Source organism: Triticum aestivum, chromosome 4B, assembly GCF_018294505.1.
Source record: "Triticum aestivum cultivar Chinese Spring chromosome 4B, IWGSC CS RefSeq v2.1, whole genome shotgun sequence".
Lineage (NCBI taxonomy): Eukaryota > Viridiplantae > Streptophyta > Magnoliopsida > Poales > Poaceae > Triticum > Triticum aestivum.
The window spans coordinates 342,727,801-342,742,614 of NC_057804.1; positions in this window are offsets into that span (position 1 = coordinate 342,727,801).

Genomic DNA, 14,814 nt, shown 5'->3' on the forward strand with positions numbered 1-14,814 from the left:
GTGGATCATCTTACGTTCACCTTGATGATTACATCGAGTGGAATCCGTCGAGGGTGACTCCTCGGGTTTTCCCCTTGGTGTTAGACACACGGTTACTATGGTTACTATGACTTTACACTGAACCATGTTACTAAAGCCTGGTCGGCCCTGAGGGGTACCCGCGCGAGCATATTTTCGAGTGATGAGGAGTCGGGTTGACCTGGAGGGTGCTGATACATCTCCAATGTATCTATTATTTTTTATTGTTCCATGCTATTATATTACCCCTTTTGGATGTTTCTAGGCTTTATTTTATAGATTTATATCATTTTTGGGACTAACCTACTAACCGGAGGCCCAGCCCATATTGCTATTTTTTGCCTATTTCAGTATTTCGAAGAAAAGGAATATCAAACAGAGTCCAAACGGAATGAAACCTTCGGGAGCGTGATTTTTGGAACGAACGTGATCCAGAGGACTTGGAGTGCAAGTCAAGAAGCAGCCGAGGCTCCCACGAGATAGGAGGCCCCCCCCCGTAGGACGCGCCCCCTGTCTTATGGGCCCCTCGGGCGGCCACAGATGTACTTCTTCCTCCTATATATACCTACGTACCCCGAAAACATCCAGGGGAAACACGAAACACACTTTCCACCACCGTAACCTTCTGTATCCGCGAGATCCCATCTTGGAGCCTTCGCTGGCGTTCTGCCGGAGGGGGAGTCGACCACGGAGGGCTTCTACATCAACATCCTTGCCCCTCCGATGAGTTGTGAGTAGTTTACCACAGACCTACGGGTCCATAGTTATTAGCTAGATGGCTTCTTCTCTCTTTTCGGATCTCAATACAATGTTCTCCCCCTCTCTTGTGGAGATCTATTCGATGTAAACTCTTTTTGTGGTGTGTTTGTCGAGATCCGATAAATTGTGGGTTTATGATCAAGTTTATCTATGAATAATATTTGAATCTTCTCTGAATTCTTTTATGTATGATTGAGTTATCTTTGCAAGTCTCTTCGAATTATCAGTTTGGTTTGGCCTACTAGATTGATCTTTCTTGCCATGGGAGAAGTGCTTAGCTTTGGGTTCAATCTTGTAGTGTGCTTACCCAGTGACAGAAAGGGTTGCAAGGCACGTATTGTATTGTTGCCATCGAGGATAACAAGATGGGGTTTATATCATATTGCTTGAGTTTACCCCTCTACATCATGTCATCTTGCTTAATGCATTACTCTGTTCTTATGAACTTAATACTCTAGATGCAGGCAGGAGTCGATCGATGTGTGGAGTAATAGTAGTAGATGCAGGCAGGAGTCGGTCTACTTGTTATGGACGTGATGCCTATATACATGATCATGCCTAGATAATCTCATAACTATGCTCTTTTCTATCAATTGCTCGATAGTAATTTGTTCACCCACCGTAATACTTATGCTATCTTGAGAGAAGCCACTAGTGAGACCTATGGCCCCCGGGTCTATCTCTTATCATATTTGCTTTCAATCTACTTTTACTTGCATCTTTACTTCTTGCATCTATATTATAAAATACCAAAAATATATTTATCTTATCTTACTATATTTATTAGATCTCACCTTCGCAAGTGGCCGTGAAGGGATCGACAACCCCTTTATTGCGTTGGTTGCAAGTTCTCAGTTTGTTTGTGTAGGTGCGTGGGAATTTTGAGGAGCCTCCTACTGGATTGATACCTTGGTTCTCAAAGCTGAGGGAAATACTTACGCTACTATTGTTGCATCACCCTCTCCTCTTCGAGGAAAACCAACGCAAGCTCAAGACGTAGTAAGAAGGATTTCTGGCGCCGTTGCCGGGGAGGCTTCCACCAAGTCAATTCAGGATTCGACCTCCCGCCAACGTGCGATTTCTGGCGCCGTTGCCGGGGAGGTCTTCTCTCAAGTCAAGACATACCAAGTACCCATCACAAACCCATCTCCCTTGCATTTACATTATTTGCCATTTGCCTCTCGTTTTCCTCTCCCCGACTTCACCCTTGCCGTTTTATTCGCCCTCTCTTTCCCAATCCTCCTCTCTTTTGCTTGTCTTTTTCCGTTTTTCCGTGTGTTAGATCGTTTACCTTGTCGTTATGGCTAGTCCTCCTATCCTTATTCTCACTCCCGAACAAGAAATTCTCTATTTTAAGCAAAGGGAGGGAGAAAATTAAAAAGATGCTTGGCATAGAATTTGCAATGCTCAATGTAAATCTTCTAGGAAGCTTTCCACTTCCGTTCTTCTCCGCAATTTTTATGTAGGCATTACTCCTTGGAAAAGATGTGTTCTTGATATTGCTACCGGAGGTGATTTCTTGAGTAGCCATACGTTTGATGCTTATAATGCTACGTTAGATTTGTTTGGCCCACCACCTCTTTTGGTCAATGGAACTGTTTTAACTTTGGAACACGTTATGCAACGGCTTGAGATTATTGAAAATAAAATTGCCACCGTTGAGTTGATTGAAAATTTGGATAAAAAGATTCACAATCACATTACCCAATTTGGATCTAGGGTTGGAGTTACTTTGAAAAATCTTAAATAAAAAGAACCTATAGTTCATGAGAAAATAGATCTAGACTCTACTAGAATCGGTAAACTTGAGGATATTATTACAAACTTAGGTTCCACGTTTTCCTCCTTGAAAAACACTCCAAAAACCCCTACTAAAACTTCCAAGTTTATTTATGTTCCTAAAAATAAGGGGGAATCTTCTAGCAAAGGTGACGCGGATCTATGGTCCATAAGTGTTCATCCCAATTGTCTCTCTATCGTTAAAGAACCTTTTGCTACAAACAAATTTCTTGAATTTTTGCCTAAAGGTTTTACCATTCCTAAAAAGGGAGAAACCCCTAAAGATTATAAGTGCTCTATTGATGAATTTAGTGCCAAACATGGCACCCGTTAGATTTATCTTTGCTTTTATGCCTAGCCAGGGGCGTTAAACGATAGCGCTAGTTGGGAGGCAACCCAATTTTCTTTTATGTTTTTTGTTTTTGCTCCTGTTTAGTAATAAATCTTGCATCTACCTTCTGTTTAGATATGTTTTTATCTTTTAATTAGTGTTTGTGCCAAGTAGAACCTATAGGATAACCTATGATGATAGTTGATTTGATTCTGCTGAAAAACAGAAACTTTGCGCGCACGAATATAATTTTCTTAAATCACAGGAACGTGCTTTTGCGTTGATTCATTTTTCTGCTGTTCAATAAAAAAATTTACAGGACTCCTATTTTGGTACGATTTTGAGAGTTCCAGAAGTTTGCGTTAGTTACAGATTGCTACAGACTGTTCTGTTTTTGACAGAAGCTTTTATGGACTATGGAATAAAGGGTGGCAAGAGCCTAAGCTTGGGGATGCCCATGGCACCCCAAGATATTCAAGAATAGCCAAAATCCTAAGCTTGGGGATGCCCCGGGAAGGCATCCCCTCTTTCGTCTTTGTTCATTGGTAACTTTACTTGGAGCTATATTTTTATTCTCCACATGATATGTGTTTTGCTTGGAGCATCATGTATTATATTAGTCTTTGCTTTTTAGTTTACCACAATCACCCTTGGTGTACACACCTTTTGGGAGAAGCCTATTTGATTAGAATTTTCTAGAATACTCTATGTGCTTCACTTATATCTTTTGAGCTTGATAGTTTTTGCTCTAGTGCTTCACTTATATCTTTTAGAGCAGGTGGTGTCTTAATTTTGAAGAAATTTGTAGTCTCTCATGCTTCACTTATATTATTTTGAGAGTCTTTTAGAACAGCATGGTATTTTCTATGGTCATAAAGTTGGTCCTAGAATGATGAGCATCCATGTTGGGTATAATAAAAACTATCATATAAAGTGAATTGGATGCCATGATCAATTTGATGCTTGATAATTAGTTTGAGATATGGAGTTAGTGATATTAAAGTCATGCTAGCTGGGTGATTATGAATTTAAAGAATGCGTGTGTTGAAGTTTCTGATTCCCGTAGCATGCACATATGGTGAACCGCTTTGTGATGAAGTTGGAGCACAATTTTATTTACTGAGTGTCTTCCTTATGAGTGGCGGTCGAGGATGAGCGATGGTCTTTTCCTACAAATCTACCCCCCTAGGAGTATGCGCGTAGTGATTTGGTTTTTGATGACTTCTAAATTTTTGCAATAAGTATATGAGTTCTTTTGACTAATGTTGAGTCCATGGATTATACGCACCCTTTCACCCTTCCACCATTGCTAGCCTCTCTTGTACCGTGCAACATTCGCGGGTACCATACACCCACCATACTCCTTCATCAAAACAGCCACCATACCTACCTATTATGGCATTTCCATAGCCATTCAGAGATATATTGCCATGCAAAATTCCACCGCTACGTTCATATGACATGCATTACTTTTGTCATATTGCTCTTTGCATGATCATGTAGTTGACATTGTATTTGTGGCAAGGCCACCTTCATAATTTTCATACATGTCAATCTTGATTCATTGCATATCCCGGTACACCGCCGGAGGCATTCATATAGAGTCATATCTTGTTCTAGCTTTGAGTTGTAATTCTTGAGTTGTAAATCCATAAAAGTGTGATGATCTTCATTATTAGAGCATTGTCCTACTGAGGAAAGGATGATGAAGACTATGATTCCCCCACAAGTCAGGATGAGACTTCGGACTTTACAAAAAGAAAAAAAAAGAAAGAAGAAAAGAAAAAAATAGAAAAGGCCAAAAAGAAAGAAAACAAGAAGGCCAAAGAAGAAAAAAAAGAAAAAAAGAAAAAAAAGAAAATGAGAGAAAAAGAGAGAAGGGACATTGCTACTATCTCTTTTTCCACACTTGTGCTTCAAAATAGCACCATGATCTTCATGATAGAGAGTCTCATATGTTGTCACTTTCATATACTAGTTGGAATTTTCATTATAGTACTTGGCTTGTATATTCCAATGATGGGCTTCCTCAAAAATGCCCTAGGTCTTCGTGAGCAAGCGAGTTGGATGCACACCCACTTAGTTTCTTTTGTTGAGCTTTCATATATTTATAGCTCTAGTACATACGTTGCATGGCAATCCCTACTCACTCACATTGATATCTATTAATGTGCATCTCCATAGCCCGTTGATACGCCTAGTTGACGTGAGACTATCTTCTCCTTTTTGTCTTCTCCACAACCACCATTCTATTCCACATATAGTGCTATGTCCATGGCTCACGCTCATGTATTGCGTGAAAGTTGAAAGAGTTTGAGATTATTAAAGTATGAAACAATTGCTTGGCTTGTCATCAGGATTGTGCATGATTAAATACTTTGTGTGATGAAGATAGAGCAACAGCCAGACTATATGATTTTGTAGGGATAACTTTCTTTGGCCATGTTATTTTGAGAAGACATGATTACTTTGATTAGTATACTTGAAGTATTACTATTTCTTATGTCAATATAAACTTTTATTTCGTATCATTTGGATCTGAACATTCATGCCACAATAAAGAAAATTACATTATGAATTATGCTAGGTAGCATTCCACATCAAAAATTCTCTTTTTATCATTTACTTACTCGAGGACGAGCAGGAATTAAGCTTGGGGATGCTTGATACGTCTCCAATGTATCTATAATTTTTGATTGTTCCATGCTATTATATTACCCCTTTTGGATGTTTATAGGCTTTATTTTACGCATTTATATCATTTTTGGGACTAACCTACTAACCGGAGGACCAGCCCATATTGCTGTTTTTTTGCCTATTTCAGTATTTCGAAGAAAAGGAATATCAAACAGAGTCCAAACGGAATGAAACCTTTGGGAACGTGATTTTTGGAACAAACGTGATCCAGAGGACTTGGAGTGCAAGTCAAGAAGCAGCCGAGGCTCCCACGAGATAGGAGGGCGCCCCCCCCCGTAGGGCGCCGCCGTGTCTCGTGGGCCTCTCGGGCGGCCACCGACGTACTTCTTCCTCCTATATATACCTACCTACCCCGAAAACATCCAGGGGCAACACGAAACACAATTTCCACCACTGTAACCTTCTCTATCTGCGAGATCCCATCTTGGAGCCTTCGCCGGCGTTCTGCCGGAGGGGGAGTCGACCATGGAGGGCTTCTACATCAACATCCTTGCCCCTCCGATGAGTTGTGAGTAGTTTACCACAGACCTACGGGTCCATAGTTATTAGCTAGATGGCTTCTTCTCTCTTTTTGGATGTCAATACAATGTTCTCCCCCTCTATTGTGGAGATCTATTCAATGTAAACTCTTTTTGCGGTGTGTTTGTCGAGATCTGATGAATTGTTGGTTTATGATCAAGTTTATCTATGAATAATATTTGAATCTTCGCTGAATTCTTTTATGTATGATTGAGTTATCTTTGCAAGTCTCTTTGAATTATCAGTTTGGTTTGGCCTACTAGATTGATCTTTCTTGGCATGGGAGAAGTGCTTAGCTTTGGGTTCAATCTTGTGGTGTCCTTACCCAGTGACAGAAAGGGTTGCAAGGCACATATTGTATTGTTGCCATCGAGGATAACAAGATGGGGTTTATATCATATTGCTTGAGTTTATCCCTCTACATCATGTCATCTTGCTTAATGCGTGTTAGGACCCCGACTCGATGCCACATCGATCTAGCATGTAACATCTCATATCACTTTGCGGCCTCACGCACTGTATTCCCACGGGTGTCGTCTTACCTTTGCCCGGGACCGTTTGTGCCTTTTGGCACACGTACATGATAGTGTCGCTACCATCCATATGGTAAGGAGCCCGGGCTGACATGGCTAGTCGTAAACCCAAAGTGGCATAGACTTACAGGGACAGGCATCCATGACCCAGCATTGAACGTGTCGGTCATCAGCAAGTGGATCCGGGCTATAGCACTGGGCTAGCAGGACTCCGGTAAACCGGGATGTAGCGGGCTAACAGGACTCCGGTATCCATCGCATGACATTTCCCCGAAGGGACAGACACAGGAACGAAGAAGGACCCATGCCGACTAGCCTAAGTGTTCTGGAGCAGTAGCAAGCTAGCAAGGCTCAGTGGAAACACTAGGAGACATTTCCCGGTAAGAGAGGCTACTAAGAATAAACAACTAGATAGTCAGATCCCACACATACCAAGCATTTCAATCATACACACAATATGCGCGATATGTGCAAATACAACAAGGCATCACAACATGACTCTACAACATAAGTACTTTTATTCAAAGGCTCAGAGAGCCATACATAGCACACACACACAAGTACGGGTCACACGACCCACATTCAAGTCATACAAGCATACAAGCCAACAGCGGAAGTAACTTGTCTGAGTACAGACAACTAGTAAAACAAAAGAGGCTTGGGGAAGCCTGGCTATACTACATGGTCCTTCACAAGCTCAGGATCACCACCTGGGCCTCAGTCTACTCATCGATGTCAACGTCTACAAAGAACCCATTAGAAGGGGTTGCAGCGTCTTCTGAAAAATGTAAATTAAAGCAACATGAGTACAAAGGTACTCAACAAGACTTACATCAGATCCTACATACATGCACATTATCAAGAAGGGTTGGTGGGGTTATTGCAGCAAGCCAGCTTTGACTCTTGGCTAAGCTATCCTACGAGACACCAACTTGAAATGGTTTTGCGCACTCGAGTCCACTACTCACCACTTCAATACACCACCGAGGATCCACCTCTGTCATCCTACGGAAGAGCCATCCTCGGCACTCACGCTTATCTTGAGATTTTTAGTAGTATCCATTTACTTGTCTATGAACTGTATAGGCAACCAAGTAGTCCTTTACCGCGGACGCGGCTATTCGAATAGATGATGTTAACCCTGCAGGGGTGTACTTCTTCATACACGCTCTCACCACTTACCGCCGTTCACACGACATGTACTCGGCAACCTTCAAGCGGAAGCCCAACGTGGGTGTCGGCCACGACCTACCTAAACACCTAAGTCTCTAGTCCAGGTTTATCGCCTATCCAGGTTCCATCCGAAGGGAGTCCGGCCGAGGTTTCCACATACGGCCCCGAACGATGTGTGCAGGGTTCCCGAGATACCTAACGGGTATCCGGTACACCGTGCCACGTACCTACCGCATCACAGCCCACCCCGCGGTCAGCGCTGTCCACGGCCTCCAGTAGGCTACAAATACCAGAAACTACTTGCAACTCCTGGACAGAGGACTAGGGTGAATAAGAATCCGAGAGGGTCCATTGGTTTCGGGCACAATGCATGGTAGTAGCTGAATCTTAAATCACACATACAGATCTCAGTGCTTAGGGTCGGCTTCAATGAAACAACCCACCATGTACTCCTACATGGCCTCTCATCGATACCTTTACCAAATCGTGTTCAACACCTTACTCTCATATCCACATGATCATTTCACTCTAGCCCATCACCCAGATGAACCAGACCTGACACGACTCTAAGCATAGCAGGCATAGCAAGGTAGGAACAACACATACATATGGCTCAATCAACTCCTACACATGCTAGTGGGTTTCATCTAGTTATTGTGGCAATGACAGGTCATGCAGAGGAAATGGGTTCAACTACCGTAGCACACAGCAGTTTGAAACGCGTTGTCTTAATGCAGTAAAAGAGAGCAGAAGCGAGAACATGGGATTGTATCGATATGATCAAATGGTTGGTTGCTTGCCTGATGGGTCGGTGCACTGGTATTGTTCTTCGTTAGGGTAATCGTGGTACCCCTCTGAGGCAGAACCTGCCGCAAAGAGCACCGATACACAAACATCACCAAACAATATGCAACAATATGATGCATGCATGAGACATGGCAAAATGAGTGTGTTGGGCTAATGCAACTAAGACCAGATGAGTTTGAACTAGTTTGAACCAAAGATTCAAGTTTCAAACTCATATGTGGCCCTTTTTAGTGCTTTATCTTGTTCTGTACTAAACAGCAGGTTAAGTTGTTTAAACATGCATGAAACAAGTACAGATGGATAGATTGGATTTTTCTGATCATTTTTCATATATAAAACTTTGCATTTGGAGCTACAGATTAATTTCTATGATTTTTTGAAGTTTGTGGTATTTCCAAGAATTTCCTGAATAAAAATAATTCCAGTAAATAAATTATTACGTCAGCATTACATCAGGATGACGTCAGCGGTCAACGGAACAGTCCAGGTCAACCCTGACTAGTGTGTCCCGTGTGTCAGTGTAATTAGTTTAACTAAATATTAATTAAAACTAATCCTGATTAGTTAACAGGGCTGGGCCCCACCTGTCATTGACCCAGGGGGGTCAAACTGGGCCCACCCGTGGTCAAACGAGGGGTCAGCGGGGTCAACTCACCGGCGTTTAGCCGCCGGCGAGGCCGAACGCGGCGGCGAGAGTGGTTTTGTGCATTCCGGCGACCAAATGAGCGGCGGAGGGCATCTACGTGTAGCTGGGAGCAAGCCGCGGCTCTTGGTGGTGGTGGTTGAGCTCGGGGTGGCCGGAAACGGCGCCGGCGACGACTTTGGCGGTCGCCGGAGTTCGGGTGATGAAGAACCCGAAGCTACGGAGCACGGCGAGGCTCGTGGTGAGGTGCTACAGGTTCCTACGAGTGCGGTGAGTGCGTTGGACATGGTGGTGTGGCCAGTGGATGGCTGGAGTCACGTCGGCGACGAACTCCACGGCGGCGCGTGCCGGTGAGCTACGTGCAGTCAATACGGGGCTTGAGAGCGAGAAAGGAAAGGGGGGAGAGGTAGCTGGGCTCATGGTGGTCTCGAGGGAGCAGACGGCGCGGTCGGGGACGAGCTAGTGCAGCGGCGACGGCGAAGGGGATCTCTGGCGATGGTGGAGTCGGGCGAGGTCGGTGCAGAGGCCTCGGGGCAAGCGAGCGCTCAGGGCTCGGGTAGCTCGACGAAGAGGAGGGCGGTGGAGCTCCTGGACACGACGGCACGACGCAAGGACGACGGAGAGCGCGACTACGGCGATGGTGCGGCTACGGTGGCATCGGCCATGGAGCGGGAGAGCAAGGGAGAGAGGCAGGGGGAGAATGGATGTGTCCACGGGGTTCGGGGCACGACGTGGGGTCGTCCAGGCCAGCAGAGAGGCGAGGGGAGGAAGCAGGGCAGCGGGCAGCTGCGTGGCGCGCGCTGGTGCTGCCGTCGAGCACCTGCCTGCCTGCCTGGCGAAGGCAAGCAGCTCGCTGGAGCGGCTGGTGGGCTGGGCCGGCTAGGTGGGCTAGCTGGTGGGCTGCCAGGTTAGTTCCCTCTCTCTCTTTTTATTTATCTATTTTTATTTATTCTGTAACTTTGTGGACTTACTAAAAATGCCTAAACAACTCCAAAATTCACCAAACTGCTCATGGCCATTAACTGGAATATATACAGCATGGAACATTTTAGTTTGGGATTATTTGAGCATTTAAAATAATTTATATAATTTAAATGCCCAAACTCAAATACTTATGATTTAATTCAAAGACCTTAGAATGACCTAGAAAATTGTGCACCACTTTTGGCAGAGGTTCTGAACCAGGGCAAAAATGATGGACATTTTAGAAGGGCATTTCAGGTTCATTGAAAATATTTTTAGTAAACCCTAGTTGGTTTCAGAGGGGGCTGGGGGTTCTGTCATCCACATTTCAAATTTCTGTTGAGAAAAATAAACATGATGCAACACTCTAATGCATGAACTAGCTAGGGTGTGACAACTCACCCCCACTCAAAACAATCTCGTCCTGAGATTTAGGTTCCTCCGGAAAGAAGGCGGGGTACTCAAGTCGAAGACGATCCTCCCTTTCCCAAGTTGCTTCCTTCTCAGAATGGTGCGACCATTGAATCTTGAGAAACTTGATATTATGACGTCGAGTGGTACGCTCGGCTTGATCAAGGATACGAACGGGGTACTCTCGGTACGTGAGATTATCTTGAAGATCAAGCATTTCGTGGTCCACTCCACGGATAGGATCCAAGAAGCAACGCCTGAGTTGAGAAACGTGGAAGACATCATGGACTCTGGAGAGATGCGGAGGTAGTTCCAATTGGTAGGCAACTTCTCCTCGTTTAGCGAGAATGCAAAAAGGTCCAATGTAGCAAGGAGCCAATTTGCCTTTGATACCGAAACGATGGGTTCCCTTCAGAGGAGTAACCCGAAGGTAAGCCTTCTCGTCAACCTCAAAAGTCATAGCCTTATGTTTTCGGTCATATTGACTCTTTTGACGAGATTGGGCTGTTTTCAACTTTTCACGAACAATGCGAACTTGCTCTTCTGCTTCCTGGATCATATCCGGGCCAAAGAATTGTCTTTCCCCGGTTTCTGACCAGTTAAGAGGCGTTCGACACCTTCGTCCATAGAGAACTTCAAAAGGGGCTTTACCCAAGCTAGATTGATAGCTATTGTTATAAGCAAATTCGGCAAATGGAAGGCATTTCTCCCAATCCATTCCGAATGAGATAACAGAAGCTCGAAGCATGTCTTCTAGAATTTGGTTGACACGTTCTACTTGACCACTTGATTGAGGGTGAAAGGCAGTGCTAAAGGAAAGGCGGGTTCCCATAGCATTTTGGCAACTTTCCCAAAATCGAGAGGTGAAGAGACTTCCTCGATCCGAGTTAATTTCCAGTGGAACACCATGGAGGGATACTATTCGGGAGATATACAAGTCTGCTAGCTGACTAGCAGTTATACTCTCGCGAACAGGCAAGAAATGGCCACTTTGGAAAGACGATCGACAATGACGAAGATAGCGTTATTCCCTCTCTTGGTCCTGGGAAAACCGGTGATGAAGTCCATACCAATTTTGTCCCATTTCCATTCAGGAATAGCTAAAGGTTGAAGGGTGCCAATAGGCCGTTGATGCTCTACTTTTACACAATGACAGACATCGCAACTAGCAACAAACTGAGCAATTTCTCTCTTCACCCTAGTCCACCAGAACCTCTGGCGTAGGTCCTGATACATCTTAGTGCTACCGGGATGAATGGTGAGAGAAGATTCATGAGCTTCCTTAAGGATCAATCGCCTCAGGTTTCGCATTTTAGGAACCACTAGGCGGTTCCCGAAGTATACGACTCCTTGATCATCAGTGGAGAAACAATTCGCAACTCCTTTCTTGATGTTTCTTTTGATACGGGAAATCCCCGGATCTACCTTCTGAGCTTTGATGATCTGATCCGTAAGGGTAGGTTTCGCCACCAAGGTGGAAAGAAATCCTTGAGGAACAATGTGAAGATTAAGCTTCCGAAATTCCTCATGGAGAAGCGGTTGACTTTGTTGTAACATCAGATTGTTACAATAAGATTTATGACTTAGTGCATCAGCCATGACATTGGCTTTTCCTGGGGTGTAAGTTATCCCTAAGTCGAAATCTGTGATCAACTCGACCCAACGTCTTTGCCTGAGATTCAAATCCGGTTGGGTGAATATGTACTTCAAACTTTGATGATCGGTGAAGATTTCACAACGATTACTGAGGAGGTAATGTCGCCAGGTTTTAAGTGCATGGACTACAGCTGCAAGCTCTAGATCATGAGTAGGGTAGTTTTCCTCATGTGGGTGTAATTGCCGTGAAGCATAAGCAATTACGTGACGATCTTGGATGAGAATGCAACCTAGTCCCTGTCGCGAGGCGTCGCAATAGATAACAAAGTCCTTAGAGAAATCTGGTGGTACCAGTACGGGAGCAGATGTCAGGCGTATTTTCAGTTCCTGAAAGCTATGCTCACATTGTGGAGTCCACTCGAACTTTTTATCTTTCTTGAGGAGTTCAGTTAGAGGTTTAGCAACCTTGGAGAAGTTCTCGACAAAGCGGCGACAATAGCTCGCTAAGCCAAGGAAACTCCGAACTTGCTTGACCGATTCAGGTGGAGTCCAATTAAGGACGGCTTGAACTCGCTCGGGATTGACAGCAATAACCTTACCAGAAATTACATGTCCTAGATAGGTCACTTCTGGCAGCCAAAATTCGCATTTAGAGAACTTGGCATAAAGGCGATGCTCTCGAAGTTTCATCAACACTAGCCTTAGATGCTCGGCATGTTCTTCCTCATTCTTGGAGTAGATGAGTATATCATCGAGGTAAACCACAATGAATTTATCCAAATACTCCATGAAGATTGAGTTCATTAAGCGAGAGAAAGTGGCTGGAGCGTTGGTTAAACTGAAGGACATGACGGTGTACTCGTATTGGCCATAACGAGTAACAAAGGCCGTTTTAGGAATGTCCCCGTTCCTGATTTTGATTTGATGGTAGCCCAACCTCAAATCCATTTTGGAGAAGACTGAGGATCCAGCGAGCTGATCATATAGATCGTTGATCCTGGGGAGCGAATACTTGTTCTTGATTGTGACCAGGTTGACTGGTCGATAATCTATAACCATCCAATCCGTACCATCCTTCTTCTTGACGAAGAGAACGGGACAAGCCCATGGAGACGAACTAGGATGGATGAAACCCTTTTTCAAGGACTCATCGAGTTGTGTCTTAAGCTCGGCTAGTTCTAGTGGTGCCATCTTATAGGGTCTTCTAGAAATTGGGACAGTTCCGGGAATGAGATCTATCACGAACTCGACATCTCTGTCAGGTGGAACACCTGGCAATTCCTCTGGAAAGACATCCGGAAAGTCACGGACTACCGGAACGTCTTCGAGGTCTGGCAACGGACTGGCGTTAAGAGAATATAGCTGTCGCTTGGCTACTCGGGTCAAGACATTGACTATCTTTCTCGAAGGATGTGTGAGTTGAACAGTCCTAGAGAAGCAATCAATCTTAGCATGATGGGCTGACATCCAGTCCATACCCAAGATGGTATTAATATCCGAAGATTTGAGAGCTATCAAAGATGCGAGAAAAACAAGTCTGTCGACTTGAATTTCATTGCCATGGCTTACTCTAGAAGTTTGCCATTTGGATCCCGGTGTTTGAATTACCATAGAGGTGGGCATCTCATAGAATGTGGTGTTGTGCAGTCGAGCATAGCTCTCGGATATAAATGAATGAGATGCTCCAGTATCGAAAAGAACAGATGTCGGGTGGCAGTTAACAAGGACCGTACCAAGAACGACGTTTAGATCCTCTTGAGCTTCTTCAGCAGAGATACAGTTGACATGCCACGTGCAGCGGTGGCCAGCTTGGCGTAGAACACTTTCCCTATCGGCTTGCCACGGCCAACAGCTTTTCCAGACTGGTTGGGGTTGGTCTGGGGACACTCGCGCAGGTAGTGGCCCGATTCCCCACACTTGAAGCATGTCACGGAGCTGGTGCGTGGAGGAGCATTGTTGGTTGGCCCGCCATAGGGCTTGGCTGGTGCATACTGTTGAGCTGGACGAGGCGCCTGATAGGATGGCCTTGGTGTGAACCTGGGTGGCAGGGCAGTGTTAGGCACCCACACCCGGCGCTTCTGTGGACCAGCACCGGATGAGGAACCCATGTCGCGGCCATGCTTGCGTGTTGCTTCATAATCAGACTGACCTGACTCAGCACTGATGGCCTTGTTAACAAGCTTCTGAAAAGATGTGCACTCATGCAGACGGAGGTCACGACGAAGCTCACGGCTAAGTCCCTTGCGTAACCTTGCTTGCTTCTTGGCATCAGTGAAAACTTCCTCAGTTGCATACCGTGCTAGGTTACCGAACTCCCTGCTGTATGCATCCACAAAGAGTCCACCTTGAGTGAAACTGCAGAACTCCTCACGTTTACGGTCCATAAGACCCTCCGGAATGTGATGTTCATGGAAATCCTCGCTGAATTCAGCCCAAGTAGTGACCTGGCCCACTGGGCGCATGGCTCCATAGTTCTCCCACCAGAGACTGGCGGGTCCTTCAAGATGATATGAAGCAAATGTGACCTTATCAGCCTCAGCTACGAGTGCAGAGCGTCGCTTGTGAGTAATACTGCGAAGCCAGTC